At 37.5% G+C, this 17,553-nt stretch overlaps 1 long non-coding RNA gene across 2 annotated transcripts; it reads right to left on the bottom strand.

The window, feature by feature from the left end:
- Positions 1–1,497: 1,497 nt before the first annotated feature.
- On the bottom strand, positions 1,498–15,064 carry LOC141376257 (uncharacterized). Of its 2 annotated transcripts, none has more exons than XR_012385762.1 (3): positions 14,500–15,064; positions 11,893–11,983; positions 1,498–3,323 (listed from the first exon to the last, which is right to left on the bottom strand). It is a non-coding gene; the product is annotated as an uncharacterized lncRNA (long non-coding RNA). The 2 variants fall into 2 exon arrangements; XR_012385763.1 differs by having other exon boundaries at positions 3,034–3,326; positions 14,500–15,037.
- Between the last annotated feature and the right edge of the window lie 2,489 nt (positions 15,065–17,553).

Here is a 17,553-nt window from a genome sequence, read left to right as displayed (position 1 = left end):
CTGTGTTGCGAAAACACAGCGCTTCTGTTAAAAGGTCACACACACACACACTCACACACACAATAGATATGCAACCTTTCTCCATGCTCCCTTCATCCGTGTAACAGTCCTTATGTTAAGAATTTCACACTTTATTTAACTCGCCTGTTGGTATCAGTGTCAGCGCACTGGAGGAAGGCATAAAGCACCAATTCTCCTGATAAAATAAGAAAGCTGGAGGAAATCAGTCACGTGAGAGATGGCTTTTGAGGATCATGTAGTCTATGTAGAGTGGATTTCCGAGCGGATTTTTGTCAGCTGAGGGCAGTAATTTCTCCCCGTGTGTAAAAGTGAAGATGTGTGTAGACGTGCGTGTTCATCTGGGCCCTGACATCCTTCCCTCTTTATAACGACCCAGTTTCAGCACATCAGATGTAATAAAGCCCGCCTCTGTATCCTCGCGGATTACTGCCGGATATACCTGCCGGGAACTGGGGCTGGAGGCAGAATACTGCGCACTTACAGTGGGGGAAATAAGTGTTGAACATGTCACCGTTTTACTCAGAAAACATATTTCTAAAGGTGCTGTTCACTTAATATTTTTATTGGATGTTGGTAACAACTAAAGAAATCCATACATGCAAAACAAATTAGTTTAAAAATGAAGTTATGTGTAAGAAAATCAAATGAAGCAGGGGAAAATGTATAGAACACATGAAGAAAGGAAGGTGTGGAAAGACATGGAAGGCCCAGACAGCAGTTGAAATCTCTCAGTAGTTCTTCAGCAACGCTCTGCTCCTCAGTGTAAATGAATATCAGCTGCTTCAGTCCAACATCTACATTAGCAGGAACCAAAACCAACTCATGGCCAGCTTAAACCAGCTCATGACCAGTTTAAACCATGTCAAACCAACTCATGGCCAGCTTAAACTAGCTCATGACCAGTTTAAACCATGTCAAACCAGCTCATGACCAGCTTAAACCAGCTCATGACCAATTTAAACCAGCTCATGACCAGCTTAAACAAGCCTGACCCGCTCAAACCAACTCATGGCCATCTTAAACTAGCGCAGATTAGCTCACTACCAGCTTAAACAAGCATGACCAGCTCAAACTAATTCATGACCAGCTTAAACCAGCTCATGACCATAATAAACCACCTCAAACCAGCTCATGACCAGCGTAAACAAGCCTGATCTGCTGAAACCAACTAATAGCCAGCTTAAACTAGCTCAGTTTAAACTGGTAATGCTTGTTTGATCTGCTCATGAGCCGGTTTAAGCTGGTCATAAACTGGTTTAAGATGGTTTAAGCTGGTCATGCTTGTTTGAGCTGCTCATGAGCTGGTTTAAGCTGGTCATGAGCTGGTCATAAACTGGTTTAAGATGGTTTAAGCTGGTAATAAACTGATCATGCTTGTTTAAGCTGCTCATAAGGTGTATTGAGCTGGTTTAAGCTGGCCATTAACTGGTTTAAGATAGTTTAACCTGGTCATAAACTGGTCCTGCTTGTTTAAGCTAATCATGAGCTTGTTTAAGCTGGCCATAAACTGGTTTAAGCTGGCCATAAACTGGTTTAATATATAGTTTAAGCTGGTCAAAAGCGGGTCGTGCTTGTTTGAGCTGTTTATGAGCTGGTTTGAGCTGGTTTAGGCAGGTTATAAACTGGTTAAAGATTGTTTAAGCTGGCCATGCTTGTTTAAGCTGCTCATGAGCTGGTTTAAGCTGGTCACTAACTGGCCATGGTTGTTTGAGCTAGTCATGAGCTGGTTTAGGCTGGCCATAAACTGGTTTGAGATGGTTTAAGCAGGTCATGCTTGTTTAAACTGCTCATGAGCTTGTTTAAGCTGGTCCCGAACTGGCCATGGTTGTTTGAGCTGGTCATGAGCTGGTTTGAGATGGTAATAAGCCTGTTTTTAGATAGTTTAAGCTGGTTATGAGCTGGTTTGAGCTGACAATGCTTGTTTGAGCTGGCCATTAGCTGGTTTAAGCTGATCAGGCTTGTTTGAGCTGGTCATGAGCTTGTTTAAGCTGGTCCCGAACTGGCCATGGTTGTTTGAGCTGGTTGTGAGCTGGTTTGAGATGGTAATAAGCCTGTTTTAAGAAAGTTTAAGCTGGTCATGAGCTGGTTTGAGCTAGCAATGCTTGTTTGAGCTGGCCATGAGCTGGTTTAAGCTGATCAGGCTTGTTTGAGCTGGTCATGAGCTAGTTTAGGATAGTCATACACAGGGCTGAGCTGGTCATGTGCCGGTTTAGGCTAGTTTTAGCTGGTTACGTTAAGTTTCAGCTGGTTAAATCTGGTTTAAATTAGTCATGTGCTGGTTTGAGCTGCTTATTTTCTGGTGTAAGCTGGTTATGAGCTGGTTTAAACTGGTTTGAGCTGGCCATGAGCTGGTTTAAGCTGATCAGGCTTGTTTGAGCTGGTCATGAGCTAGTTTAGGATAGTCATACAAAGGGCTGAGCTGGTAATGTGCCGGTTAAGGCTGGTTACGTTGGGTTTCAGCTGGTTAAATCTGGTTTAAATTAGTCATGTGCTGGTTTGAGCTGCTTATTTTCTGGTGTAAGCTGGTTATGAGCTGGTTTAAACTGGTTTGAGCTGGCCATGAGCTGGTTTAAGCTGATCAGGCTTGTTTGAGCTGGTCATGAGCTAGTTTAGGATAGTCATACAAAGGGCTGAGCTGGTCATGTGCCGGTTTAGGCTGGTTTTAGCTGGTTACGTGGGGTTTCAGCTGGTTTAATCTGGTTTAAATTAGCCATGTGTAGGTTTAAAGTGCTTATTTTCAGGTGTAAGCTGGTTATGAGCCGGTTTAAACTGGTTTAAGCTGGTCATGTGCTGGTTTAAGCTGGATTGAGCTGCTTTGGACCAGCTTAAACCAGCACAGGTCCAGCTAAAAAACGGTTCAAACCAGCACCCATGCTTCAAAAGCTGACCAGCGAATTCAGTTGATTTCTTAAGGGTTCATCTGTTCAACCTGTTGTTGAAAAGTTTCAGTCACTTCATAATGGCTCACCATGTAACAAAATCGGTGGGAACTAGACGGTTTGACCACCAAGTGCAGATTTCCACCAGTAAACAAGAGGATCTGAAACTTTAATCAATACAATTTTCCAAATATCAGTGCAGATCAAAATAAGAGATCATCCAACAACATGCTTCATTTTGAACCACATTTGTCTGCATATATTTCTTGAGTTGCAACATGTTGTGTCTGGTTTTGAGATTTAAAAGGTTCAGACATATTTATCGGTTTTATAAAGAACAAAAGAATATAAAGTTGGCTTCAGAAACTCCAACAGTCTCCTATATCGTATCCCGTCTGAGCCTTTGACTGTTGCACAGATGTTCTGCTGGAAGAGAACCACAAGTGTGAGTTTTTATTTACAGACTCACAGGGTTAAACATACTGATGCACTTTATGAAGTACCCACATGTAAACAACACAAAAAAATGATTGCTTTTGTTGAAAAACCCACAGCAATTACCAGATACAGTACATCTGTCTCAATGAAATCAACTTTTGTGAATCGGACTCTCTAATAAAACACAATTTATATGCAGAGCCTGGAGAATTAACGCAGCTTTTGACAGATGAATAAAACAAACGACGTTCGGCCGATGCATCAATTTGACTTGCGGCTGTCGGTGAGCGATCCTGCTCGACCGAGAACTGTTGAGCGCTTTTAATTACGTGTGTAATAAGATCGGGGTCAACATATTTCATGCCAGCAAAAAATGATGCGTATTTAATGGCTCCCATATATTACCGTCCCCGTGTAACATCTCTGACGGAGTGCCTGTAAGTTTGGCCTCCATTAATCAGCATCAGGGTTTGTCTGGTTAGAGAGGAACAGATGAGCGCCCCGCGTTCTCGCTGTGAGGCATTCTGGGAAGGGGTGTGGGGTCTCCGCGCAGAGCCGCTGATAGATAACATTCAGCTCAAGGGTGCCTAATAAAGCATGTTACAGGGCTTCGCGGGGCAGCGTTACAGACTGCCGTTTGTACAGTGCAAGATGTATTGGGTTAATATAGCTACTCACTGGTGCTTACCTGACTAAGTGGCTTTGGTTCAGGAGCAAGGCTGCCTGTAATCAGTTATGCCTAATGAGCGCACTTTCTTGTTGCTGTTGTTCGGCTTTACAGTGAACATGAAACAACATGAAACAACATTCATGGGGCATTGCTCTATAACTGTATACAACGCTAAATGAGGATACAAATGTTGTTTTTTATATTTGAGTAATATTTGATAACCATACTGCAGTAAAGAGAACATTTCTAAGATAATTCCACTTTATAAATCTGGAGACTTTACAAATTATAGTCCATTTTCTATACTGTCTGAGTTTTCAGACATTTTGGAAAAACTCTTTGTTGAAAGGCTTAATAATTTCATAGAAATGCACAACCTTTAAGCTGATGAGCAATACGGTTTCAGGAAAAATGGATCAACATCTCTAGCATTAAAGGGCACCTACTGTATGGTGAAAAATCTACTTTTCAAGCTGTTTGGACAGACATGTGTGTAGGTATAGTGCTGGGGTTCCCAAACTTTTCAGCCAGCGACCCCCAAAACAACAAAGCCAGTAGCCCCTTTCACCCATACAGACCTTTCCGGAAAATTGCCGGCAATTTTCCGGAAAGGTTGTATGTGTGAACAGGTCCTTTTCGGAAATACCGGTAAATTCGTTCTGGCTATTTTCCGGAAAGAGAAGTTGAAACATTACCGGTAATTTGCCGGAATGCTGCGCTGTGTGAATGCAGAAGGAAGATTCCTGTAATAAGCGCGTGCACGTCTAGAACGTGCTGACGTGAGACGTCTGCTTTAGCCAATCACAACAGTCAGACGCATTTACGTGCGCGCGGTTTGTGAGGATAAAAGCCTTTGAATATTTTTCCAGACACATTTAGCTGCTAGAAGTTAGTCAGATCACGTTTATATGTTCTTCTTAATGCCAACTGTGTAAATAATCATCGATGAGATGCTTATGATAAGCCGTTGTTTGTTTACCTTCAAGCTTTGCGTGTGCCTGTGAAACAGCCTGTGAGCGCCTGCACACACACATATTATGAACATCTCGACATGCGAAAGTGATCCTGCGAAAGTTGTTCACAATATTGATCATCCACAGAGTTTGTAATTTAGTCAAATGTTTACAAACACAAGCGCAGCCGTTTAAAGCTCATTTGTGGTGAATGATGTCAGAATTTACCGGTATTTTGGAATGGATGTATGAATGCTCTTTTCCGGAAAATTTCCGTAACGTCCTCGCCTGTGTGAACAGCGCTTTTTTGAATATACCGGTAAAGTCGTTCCAGAAATTTTCCAGATATTTACCGGTATCACTGTGTGAAAGAGGCTAATGACTCGCGACCCCCAATATCCTCTGAGGTGGTTATAAATACAGAAACCTTGCATGCAATGACGCAGACACACCAATTAAATTTGTGTCAGTGCTTTAAATGTTCCAGAAAGTATAACCTGATGTTATAAAATCAAAATGCATCTGACGCTATTGCTGCCTTTAATATAATGTAATTACCCCAGGGGCGCAATCCAATAGAACTAGTAACTATAAGCTGCTATAGTAACTATATAGTATATAGTAACTATAAACAACTATTTTTATTTTCAGTATAGTTTTGGATAAAATATGTTAATTCTTATGGTTTAATAAAAATAAATAGATTTTTGGAAATCACCAGGCGACCCCTCTTCATTGCCCTGCGACCCCTCGGGGGGTCCCGACCCCCACTTTGAGAACCACTGGTATAGTGTATAGACCATCATATTGGGGTGATAAAACAGTCCTTTTTTTTTCAATTAACCAACATAAATACGGTAGACCAATTGAAGCGGTTTTCAGACCGACCTGACGTCCAGACTTGACGTAGGAGTGCGGTCCACCAACATTGATTGACAGGCGCATCACCATATCTTCAGTTTCTTGTTGCACGTCCGCCATTTTTGGCGTGTGAGTCAAAGGGATGTCACTAAAGGAACACCCTTGCTCTATTTTTAGATGTAAGGCTCATTGGGCTCAACACAAGATCAATATTCTCTACATTATCGCTCTAATCGGAATAGACCTTTTTCACAGAAAACGGGGAAAAAATAAGCAAGGGGGCTAATAATTCAGGGGGGCTAATATTTCTGACTTCAACTGTGTGTGTGTGTGTATATATATACATATACGAGTTTTTTTTTAAATGATGTAGAAAAATAAGAGAATAATAGAAGGCAAAAAATAATGTTTTGCTAATAAATAAAGCTTTAAAATATAAGCATTTTCACTAGACAATCAGTTTGGGCCTTCAAAATTTTTTTGGAGGAAAAGGTGGGCTTCGACGTGAAAAAGGTTGAGAACCCCTGCAATAAATCATAATATATTAGTATTAGTACGTAGTGTATGTGTGTGAATGAGAGTGTATTGGTGTTTGCCAGTGATAAGTTGCAGCTGGAAGGGCAACCGCTGTGTAAAACATATGCTGGATAAGTTGGCGGTTCATTCCTCTGTGGCGACCCCAGAATAATAAAGGGATTAACCACTTGTTACAACCGAGATATGCAGAAGAGCATCTCTGAACACACAACACGTCCAACCATGAGGCGGATGGGCTACAGCAGCAGAGGACCACACTGAACATGACATGATCACTGTACTCAAATGGCCTCCACAGTCCTCAGAACTCAATCCAATAGAGCACCTTTGAGATGTGGTTTAACGGGAGATTTGCATTTTGGTTGTGCAGCCGACAAATCTGCAGCAATTGTGTGATGCTATCATGTCAATATGAACCAAAATCAAACAATTAAGGCAGTTCTGCAGACAAAAAGGGGTCCAACACGGTATTAGTAAGGTGTACCTAATAAAGTGGCCGGTGAGTGTATATCCACACTGAAAAAATATTCATTGGATTTACAATTTTTTTTCAGGCAACGGCTGGCAAACAATTTATGGGCTGGGTTTTAACAAACTAAATTTAGTAATGTTCAACTTAAACATAATTATTAATAATAACAATAATATCAAGTTATTATTATTAATAATAATCATAACAATATAATATTACTTTTTTAACAGTGGACAGCCATACTTTAAAACCAAGAGTTTGTCTCTTTAAAGGAGATTGTTGGAAGAAAGTTCATCCATCCACTCACTTTTTACTCTGGTTGACCTGATCAATGTCCACTTAAACGGCCAAGTGGACTCTCTACTGTACCCATAATGCTCCAATGTGCTCGGTTTAACCAGGTGTGTCTATATAAGAAGAAGAAGAAGCAGAAGCATCCAGGTAAGTCCCGCGGCCAGATACCAGTATCAGCGGCCGATGCTGCACCGCGGAGCCGCCAGAAGTTCAATTACAGCCGGGCTCCTCGGAGCAGAGACTCGCATTGATTGCGGAGGCCAACAATTGATTTTGTCCATTACGCGGTGCGAATGTTTCCATCCCGCGCAGATCAGGCTCTCCTCCTCCTGTGGGTGGAGATAAGAGGCCGCTGTATTGTGGCTGCCTAATCTGTGTGACGGTGCTTGTCTGTGGCGAAATTGATGTGGCTTTTCATGGGCTTTCCGGAGGGGGGTCCGCGCCGCCGCACACGTGGCCGGCTGAGGCGCGCTGTTCTCCGGCCGCGCACACCGGTGGCGCCCGCGGGGGGATTTGCATCGATATACTGATATTTTTTTTTGCCCTTTGTGTTTGGTCCTTATGGAGAGAATAAAGGAGTTTGTAATGATCTCATTCTTCGCGACTTGTTGAGTTCCTGAGCCGGTTATTGGTGTTATGATGCGATGTGAAGACATTGTGAGGTTTAATGCAAATGATCGCGTTTTAGGGCAAATGGGAAAAAGTCAACATGGATATAAAATGTAGGCTAATGTTTATAAAAGATGATTTGACTAAATGTACAAATACTGATAATAATGTTATACCATAGCATTAAACCATAGAGCTTAACGTATTTTTTTTATTTATCAAGTAATAATAATAGTAATAATATAATTAATAATATTTAATTATTATACAATACAATATAAATTGATATTATTGATATTGAATAATAATAATATTATTATCATTAATAATATGAATATAAATATGAATATCAATGAATTGATGATAATATAATAATAATAGTAATAATAATATCATTAATAATATGAATAAATTGATGATTTAATACTAATATTAATAATATGAATAATAATTTGAATAATGTTATAATAAAAAATTGATAATATAATAATAATATTAATAAGAATATGAATAAATTGATGATATAATGATAGTATGAATATGAATAAATTGATGATATAATAATAATAATAATAATAAACATATGAATAAATTGATGATATAATAATAAGAAGTAGAAGAAGAAGAACATGAATATGAATAAATTAATTATATAATAATAATAATAATAATAATAATTATTATTATTATTATTATTATTAGACATTATTAATAATACAATAATTTTCTTTTTTCACTTGTTCATTATTAATGCATATTTTTATTATTTGTTTATTATTAATATAATATTAATTCTAAATTATAACCAATCACATAATAAAAATTAAAATCTTAGTTTTACTACTGTAACATTAAAAAATAAATATATATATTTCGAAATTATATATATTATATACATCATTGAAGCATATAGGTAAACTTACTAAAAAGTATCAATAATAATAATAATAATAATAATAATTGTTATTATTATTATTAATAGTTTGATATTATTAATAATATGATAATTCCATTTCCCACTTTTGATTAATAATGCATATTTTACATTATTAATAGAATATTATTCATAAATTATAAATATTTTTTTAACTAAAGAAACTACATTAACAATAAAAATATATATTTGCAGTGGTTATTGCATTTGAAGTATCCCCAGGTATGCCTTTATTCACACACACACAGACACAAATGGATGATTGAATATTTATGTCAGATTTAGTCTTTTTGTAGTATTATTTGCATACTATACTTTTTGTGTTACTATTTAAAATTATTAAATTAATTACTATTACTATTTAACTCTTATTAAATAGAAATATTGCAAAATGTCTAATATTTATACTTTATTTCAACTATGATTTTTAATCATTTAAAGTTTAACAGAGCGTCACGGCGGCGTTTAGTGTGTAGCACGATCGCCTCACTGCAGGAAGGTTGCTGGTTTGAGCCTTGGCTAGGTCAATTTCTGTGTGGATTTTGCATGTTCTCCTCCTGTTGGCGTGGGTTTCCACCAGGTGCTCTGGTTTCCCCCACAGTCCAAACACATGCAATATAGGGGAATTACTAAAACTAAATTGGCTGAAGTGTGTCTGTGTGAATGAGTGTCCATCTGTGATTTTCAATACTGGGTTACAGCTGTAAGTGCATTTGCTGTGTAAAACATATGCTGGATAAGTTGGCGGTTCATTCCGCTGTGGCAAACCCAGATTAATAAAGGGATTAAGCAGCAAAGAAAATGAATGAATGTTTTATATGCTCTAGTAATGCTTTGTTTTAATTGTAAAGACCCATCATTTTGGTCTTAAACTGACAATCAACAATAATAATAATAACTAATTATTATTATGAATAATAATAATAATTAATAATATTTAATAATAATTAATAATAATAATTATTATTATTATTAAATATTACTAACACAAATATTGTAAATATCTAATATTTATATATTATTCTAGAAACATTTTTTAATCATTCAAATTTTAACAACGCCGGGACACAGTGGCAAAGTGGCAAGCACTGTCGCCTCACAGCATGGGTTGCTGGTTCGAGCCCTTGCTAGGTCAGTTGACATTTCTGTGAGGAGTGTTGGCGTGGGTTTCCTCCGGGTGCTCCGGTTTCCCCCACAGTCCAAACACATGTGCTATAGGATTGCGGCTGGAAGGGCATCCACTGCATAAAATATATGCTGGTTCATTCCGCTGTGGCGACCTCTGAAATAGAGACTAGGCCGAGAGAAAATGAATGAATATAGAGTTTCAGTTTACATTTTAATTTTGATTTAATATTTTAGATGATTTTGCAGTGCTTTATTTTATTTGTAAAGACTTAAAATGTAAACTTTAGATTAATCTGACAACAATAATATTAATAATAATAATAATAATAATAATAATAATAATAATAAAAATAAAATCACAATAGGCCAATAGCCTTGTGGTTAGTGTGTCGACACATGGCACTGAGGTGTTCACGGTAACCTGAGTTCGATTCCTAGTTCGAGGTCCTTTGCCGGCCCATACCCTATCGCTGCTCCCAATACTTTCCTGTCTCTAAATCTCCACTTTCCTATCACAATAAAAGGTGAAACCCCCTAAAAAATAATAATTAAATAATACAAAAAATATAGAAATTAATTATAGATATATAATTGATTATTGAGATCATTGCTATTATTAATATTACTTTTCAAGGTTACACTTGCTTTCCAGTATTTATATTTTATTTCAATTAACTATTTTTATCCTTTGAATTTTAACAACAATAATCCATGAAATCTATTTAAATATTAAATAAAAACAACATATATATAAAATTCTGTGTTTTAATATATTATATTATTTATAGTCAAGCTATAGTTCTGTTATTAATGCAGTAGTAAAAATATTATTAAACTGTGCTTATTCACTCTCACAAATAAAGGTACAACAGCTGTCACTGAGACCTACCTTTACTAAAAGTACACCTGTGTACCTAAAGAGTCCATAATGATACAAGTAAGTACATAAAGTAAAATTAGTACCTTCATTCATTCATTTTCCTTTGGCTTAGTCCCTTATTTATGTGGGGGTCGCCACAGTGGAATGAACCGCCAATTCCAGCATATGTTTTATGCAGCGGTTGCACTTCCAGCCGCAACCCAGCACTGGGAAACACCCATACATACTCATTCACAGACACACTCATACACTATGGCCAATTTTGTTTACCCAGTTCACCTACATGTATCACGCATGTGTTTGTACAGTGGGGAAATCCATAGCCAAACCCACACCAACACAGGAAGAACATCCAAACTCCACACAGAAATGCCAAATGGCCCAGCTAGGACTCAAAACAGCGACCTTCTTGCTGTGAGGCAACAGTGCTAACCACTGAGCCACTGTGTCGCCCCAAATCAGTACCTGAAAAGTACAAATATATACCTTTTGTGAAAGCACAAAACCCAACTGACAGCTTTTATATCTAAATAAGCGTTTATCCTACATACTGGCCTCAAGAAAACAAAAGTATTCCACCATTAAAAGCGTAAATTCCAGCATAAACGATTAAGTGGTTGAAATTACAAACGGTCAAAGCTGATTTTCATATCTCCTAAATGTCAACAGAGCCAGAAGCGTGCATATTCATACAATGAAAAGCACAGACACAATGAAGTCCTCCTGAAGAGAAGACAGCCGGCATTACCTCATTCGGAGACTGATTAAATATATTAAAATAAAAAGAGGGATTTCGACTGTGTTACTGCCCTGTGAGAGAGTTTGATTAATTAGCATATTTGCTTTCTCATTTAGAGGCATTGAGAATTCCTCCTAAACATCATTTTCCACACGGCTAAAAAAACGCTGTCACAATGTCTTTTCTCCGTGGAGAATTTCGCAGAGCCAGAACAATGAAGCTGAAATGTCTAAGTTATAATTATACCTAAGATGACAGATGACAGTTAAAAACTTAATTTAGAATAAAAATCTCTTTTGACTGAGTTGTGCGCTGAAGAGAGAGAAAGCGGGGGGAAAGAGAGAGAGAGAGAGAGGGATCTCTCCTTTAGAATGGTAATTACTCTGCCATTTATTATTCGATCAGCTCACGCAATTAAACGGGTGTGTGGAGGACACAGCTGATAATAAAGTGAAGGGAAAGAGAATGCTAATTAACCTCCGAGACGCTGCTCCTCCTGCGCTTCTCCACGCTCCGTCTGTTGGTGCCGTGACCCGGAGGGAGGGGGGCTCGTCCGGACGCATCAAACCTTTACAGACAAGAGCCGACCAGTTTATTGACAGATGAGGATATCATTTGATATTCACAAGAGATTGTTTGTTATATCTGGCTTCAGCCAGTGTCAGATTTTCTTGTTGCAACTAATTGCTGATCACGATATATACGGTATTATCGCGATATCCATCTGAGCTGCAAAAAAGGTTACCTTAACAAGTATAATAACCAAAAAATGCTCAGACTAAATAAAGTCTTGAGTAATTTTCAACTATAGCATCCTCTGAGGTTAATTAGCAAACTGTCTTGTTGCCAATAATTGCTGAATATTTTATCGCGATATACGATACTATCATAATATTGACCTCAGCTGCAATAAAGGTTACTTTAACAGGTATACAAACCAAAAAAAAAAAAAACTTTATTGTATTCGTGTTCGGACTAAATAAATAGTCTCAACTAATTCTCAACTAGCATCCTCTGAGGTTAATTAGCATTCTGGGATTACATTTTTTTGTTGCTGAAGGTTAATCGCGACACGGTATTATCATTATGTTGACCTGAGCTGCAAAAATGGTCACTTTAACAGGAATAAAAAACAAAAAATATTTACTTTTATTGCATATACGTGTTTAGAGTAAATAAATAGTCTCAACTAATTCTCAACTCGCATCCTCTGAGGTTAATTAGCATTCTGGGATTATATTTTTTTGTTGCTGAAAGTTAATCGCGATACAGTATTATCATTATGTTGACCTGAGCTCCAAAAATGGTCACTTTAACAGGAATAAAAAACAAAAAATATTTACTTTTAGTGCATATACGTGTTCAGAGTAAATAAATAGTCTCAACTAATTCTCAGCTCGCATCCTCTCAGGTTAATTAGCAATTTGGGATCAAGTTTTATTGTTGCTAAAGGTTATTCGCAATACGGTATTATCATTATATTGACCTGAGCTGCAAAAAAACGTACTCGTGTTATTGCATATACATGTTCAGATTAAATAAACCGTCTTAACTAATTCTCAACTAGCATCCTCTAAAGTTGATTAGCATCCCAGTATCTGACTTTCTTGTTGCAAATAATTGCTGAAAGTTTTATCGCAATATACTGTATTATCATTTTATTGACCTGAGCTGCAATAAAGGTTACTTTACCAGGTATAATGGCCAAAAAAAAAACTTGCTTTATTGTATATACATGTTTAAAGTAAATAAATAATCTCAACTAATTCTCAACTAGCATCCTCTGAGGTTAATTAGCATTCTGGGATTATATTTTTTGTTGCTGAAGGTTAATCGCGATACGGTATTATCATTATATTGCCCTGAGCTGCAAAAATGGTCACTTTAACAGAAATAAAAGCCAAAAAAAAAACTTGCTTTATTGTATATACGTGTTCAGAGTAAATAAATAGTCTCAACTAATTCTCAACTAGCATCCTCTGGGGTTAATAAGCATTCTGGTATTAAATTTTATTGTTGCTAAAGGTTTAATCGCAAAACGGTATAATCATAATATTGACCTGAGCAGCAAAAAGGTTACTTTAAACAGGTATTATGACCCAAACATTCTTGCTTCATTGCATATTTATGTTCAAAATAAATAAATAGTTTCGACTAATTCTCAACTAGCATCCTCTGAGGTTAATTAGCAAATTTTATCTAGCAAGTTTTATCACGATACGGTGTTTTATATATATATATATATATATATATATATATATATATATATATATATATATATATATATATATATATATATATATATATATGATACTAAACGTATCATATTGATTTATTTTTGGAATAAAACAACATTTATTTACTAGTCTAGAGAAGGCTTTGGGGTTCCTTATGTTGATCACAAAAGAAGATAATTTTAAAAATGTTGGAAACCAGTAACCATTAACCATTAAGTACATTAAAAGAAACATTAAAAGAAATGTTTTATTTTAAAAAATAAGTGAACAAAATATGTGTAGTCCATCTGGAGGAGACTTTTCAAAAATGCTGAGCTTTTTTCTTTTGAACACAATAGAAGATATTTAGAAAAATGTTGGAAACCGGTAACCATTAACTTTCATCGACTTTTCTGTGGAACAAAAAGGAAGATGTTTTGAAAAAGGTTGGAAACCGGTAACCGGTGACTTTCATAATATGAGTTTTTTCCTGGAACATTTTTCAAAATACACATATTTTGTCAACCTTTTTCTTAAAACGAAACAATATTTTGTTTATTCTTTGAGGTTTTTTCTTTTAAACACAAAAGAAGACATTTTGAAAAATGTTGCAAACCGGAAACCGTTGACTTTTCTGTAGAACACAAAAGAAGTTATTTTGAAAAATGTAGGAAACCTTTAACCATCGACTTCCATAGTTATTTGCTTTGCCAACTATGAAAGGTCAATGGTTACCATTTTCCAACATTTTTCAAAACATCTTCTTTTGTGTTCAACTGAAACAGTAAACCCATAAACACTTGATTGTAAGTAAATGACCCTTTTTAGCGTGAACTATCCCTTTAAAATCCATCTCTGTTGCATTTACCATTTAAAGAAATCTCCTCCAGGTAAACTGCACACCTGTCTTCCATGCAATCAGCACATGTTGTCCTCATACTAAAGTAATCCTACAGTAGGCCAACATGTCTGCTGTTTTCATCCACCAGCAGAAGCACTTGAGAGCCGAAGCCATCATTCTGAACTAGTGGCCACTTCTGAAGGAGAGAAATTTACATTTAGCTGAAAACCCCACTCTCGTGAGAGGCGAAGAAGAAAGGAAGGGGGAAAAAATCCAATCTGCGGTAATAGTAGCTGTAGTTTGGTTTCGCGCCACATTATTTGCATTCCTCAGGTACGGAGCTCGATCCCGGTAACGATTCACAAATCACTGTCGCCGCGCCAGTCAAGGGCTCAATAGACCATTGTACCTGCGAGTGTAATTGGTGAAGGCTTGACAGAAACTCGAGTCGTAACAAAGATCTCTCGCTTTAGGGCTGAGGGATGATTTTCATAATGTTAGCGCCAAATGAGCGCGGAGGTCTCGGGGTCTGGCACTGAGTGACACGCGCGCGCTCGCCGGAGAGACACGCGCGTGCACGCCGCTGTCAATTAAAGAGTCTGATCCGCTGTCAACAACACTCGCACCGCCAATTTGAGCAACTTTATGACACGGCAAAAGCACGAGGACCCCCAATTATTTGCCCCCGAACAAACAGCTTGACAAATGGCGACGAAACATCAAACGCGTTTTTGTTTCAGTCGTTTTGTTGTTTTGAAAAAAGCAGCGATGTTACGAAATAGAAATAATTGCTTCTGAATAAGTCATATCTTGTCAGTTCAGAAGCTAAAAATTGACATATATAAGCTCCATACCAGACAGGAACACATGACAGATAACTGGAAGCCCCAACTGAAGCACAGGTGACAAAATAGTGTAGTAATTTATAGTAAACAACCTACAATAGCCACTTAATTGTACTATAGTAACGTGATTTACAGTAAATACTGTAGTGTTTTTGATCCACACAATAGTAAACTACTTAAACTAATCTTGATGGATTAGGCTAATCAACAAATTATCTAATTCTAATTTCTAATTCTAACTACTACTAAAAACCAATTAAGGTATACTAACACCTAAAGTATACTATTACAGTTTAGCAGTTCACTACAGTTATTTAAGAGTCTGATCCGCTGTCAACAACACTGGCACTGATAATTTAAGCAACTTTACGATTGAGGGCCTCCAATAATTTTTACAGCTTGACAAACGTTTGCTGTTTTGGAAAAAAAAGCAGCGATGTTACGACATGGAAATAATTGCTTCTGAATAAGTCATGTCTTGTCAGTTCAGAAGCTAAAAATTGACATATATAAGCTCCATACCAGACAGGAACACATGACAGGAAACTGGAAGCCCCAAATGCAGCATAGGTGACAAAATACTGTAGTAATTTATAGTAAACAACCAGTACCAGGCTCGTAGCCAGCCTGGTAAAAGGAGTGGTTCTTTTTTCTCAAAAGGTGGACCTTTCTGCGGTTATAGGCTTCATTTAGGCTACTGTTTAATTATGAGATTTAAAAACTGCATTTTAGTGACAATTTAAGCACTATTTGAGCTGAAATAGATTGTGTTAGTAAACTACTTAAATTAATCTTGATCAACTAACTATCAAAGTTATTATTTCCAAGCTAGTAGGGTTGGACAATTATCAGCTAAAACCACCTTGACTAGCCTGGCTAGGCTGGTCAAGCTGGTTTTAGCTGATCATCTCCCAGCCTGACCAGCTAAGACCAAACTGGAAATGGCTGGAAACCAGCCTAGAATTGCCAAAACCCCTCTAAAACAGATCTTACCTGGCCAAGTCGGCATTTCTGTGTGGAGTTTGCATGTTCTCCCCATGTTTCTATGGGTTTTCCCCAAGCTCTCCGGTTTCCTCCCACAGACCAAAAACATGTAACATAAGTAAATTGACAAAACCAAGTGGCCTTCATAGACAAATATTGAATTCAGCATGCACTCTCCATAGCTATTCATCATCTACATTTACCATTATCAAGCAGGGATGTTCTCAAACCCTACCAGAACTCAGACTCCCCTCTCGCCCTCCAACAAGGATCTCACGAGCTCTCTCCTGAGACAGCGTGCCAAACACGCTTTATAATCAATCATCAGCTAGGGGCGAACTCTTGAAATGAGCTAAATCAACAATTATCGAATTTTCATTGAGACGACTTAATTTGTTTATGTTCAATCCACTTAAATTTGTTAAATCTGTAACGTTAACTTAATCTATTTGTGTTGGGACAACATGAAGGAATTGTGTGAAACCCAGCTCTTTTTACAGTGCACTAATATACAAAACAGATTTGCTAAAGCATATATATCTCTCTCTCTCTCCCTGTACGTGCACTATCTCACCATTTAGCTGATTCACGTGCTCCACAAACGTCCCAATCAGAGGCATGTAAATCATCAGGGGGTCACAGTTGATGTGTTTCAGGGTTTGGCTGAATGTGTGTCGGGGGGCGTCCGGTGGTCTCAGCCATCATTTCTCAGCTCGGGCCTAATAGAAAGATTCAGCACTTTTCTTCATCCACTTCCGCTCTTTCCCCTCCGAATAAATGATGCCTGAAATTTTTATTCTTTTTATAATGGAATTTCAATGGCCTCCGCTGCAAATCTAGTGGAAATTTTTTGCATATGAAGAGAGAAAAATTAAATGTTAACCACGTTTTAATGTGATTAAGGCTGACAGAGACATTATTTCAGCTAATCAGTCAGTGCTGACGAGCTCTAACGGCCCGCTTTCCACCGCCGCAGGTTTTTTTTTCATCGCACACACACCGACTTTTTCTGTTCAGCCGCACCGCTTGCATGTGCTTTTAGTAAAAATGTTTGACATTAACAGAAACCATAAACATGTCGATGTAATAAATCAATTAAAAATGACCCACATTCAATGCGTGCTTTATTTCCCGTTACGGGAGTAAGCCCACATAGCACAATTCATCTGGCCCAGCTCTGGCCCACACAATCAACTTTGGCTTGGCCCACATGCCGCAGAGAATTACGATACATGATTGGTCCAAGTCTGTC

The sequence above is a fragment of the Danio rerio genome, chromosome 9, assembly GCF_049306965.1.
Source record: "Danio rerio strain Tuebingen ecotype United States chromosome 9, GRCz12tu, whole genome shotgun sequence".
Lineage (NCBI taxonomy): Eukaryota > Metazoa > Chordata > Actinopteri > Cypriniformes > Danionidae > Danio > Danio rerio.
The sequence above is the reverse complement of the archived record's forward strand: the minus strand, read 5'-3'. Positions and strand labels throughout refer to the sequence as shown.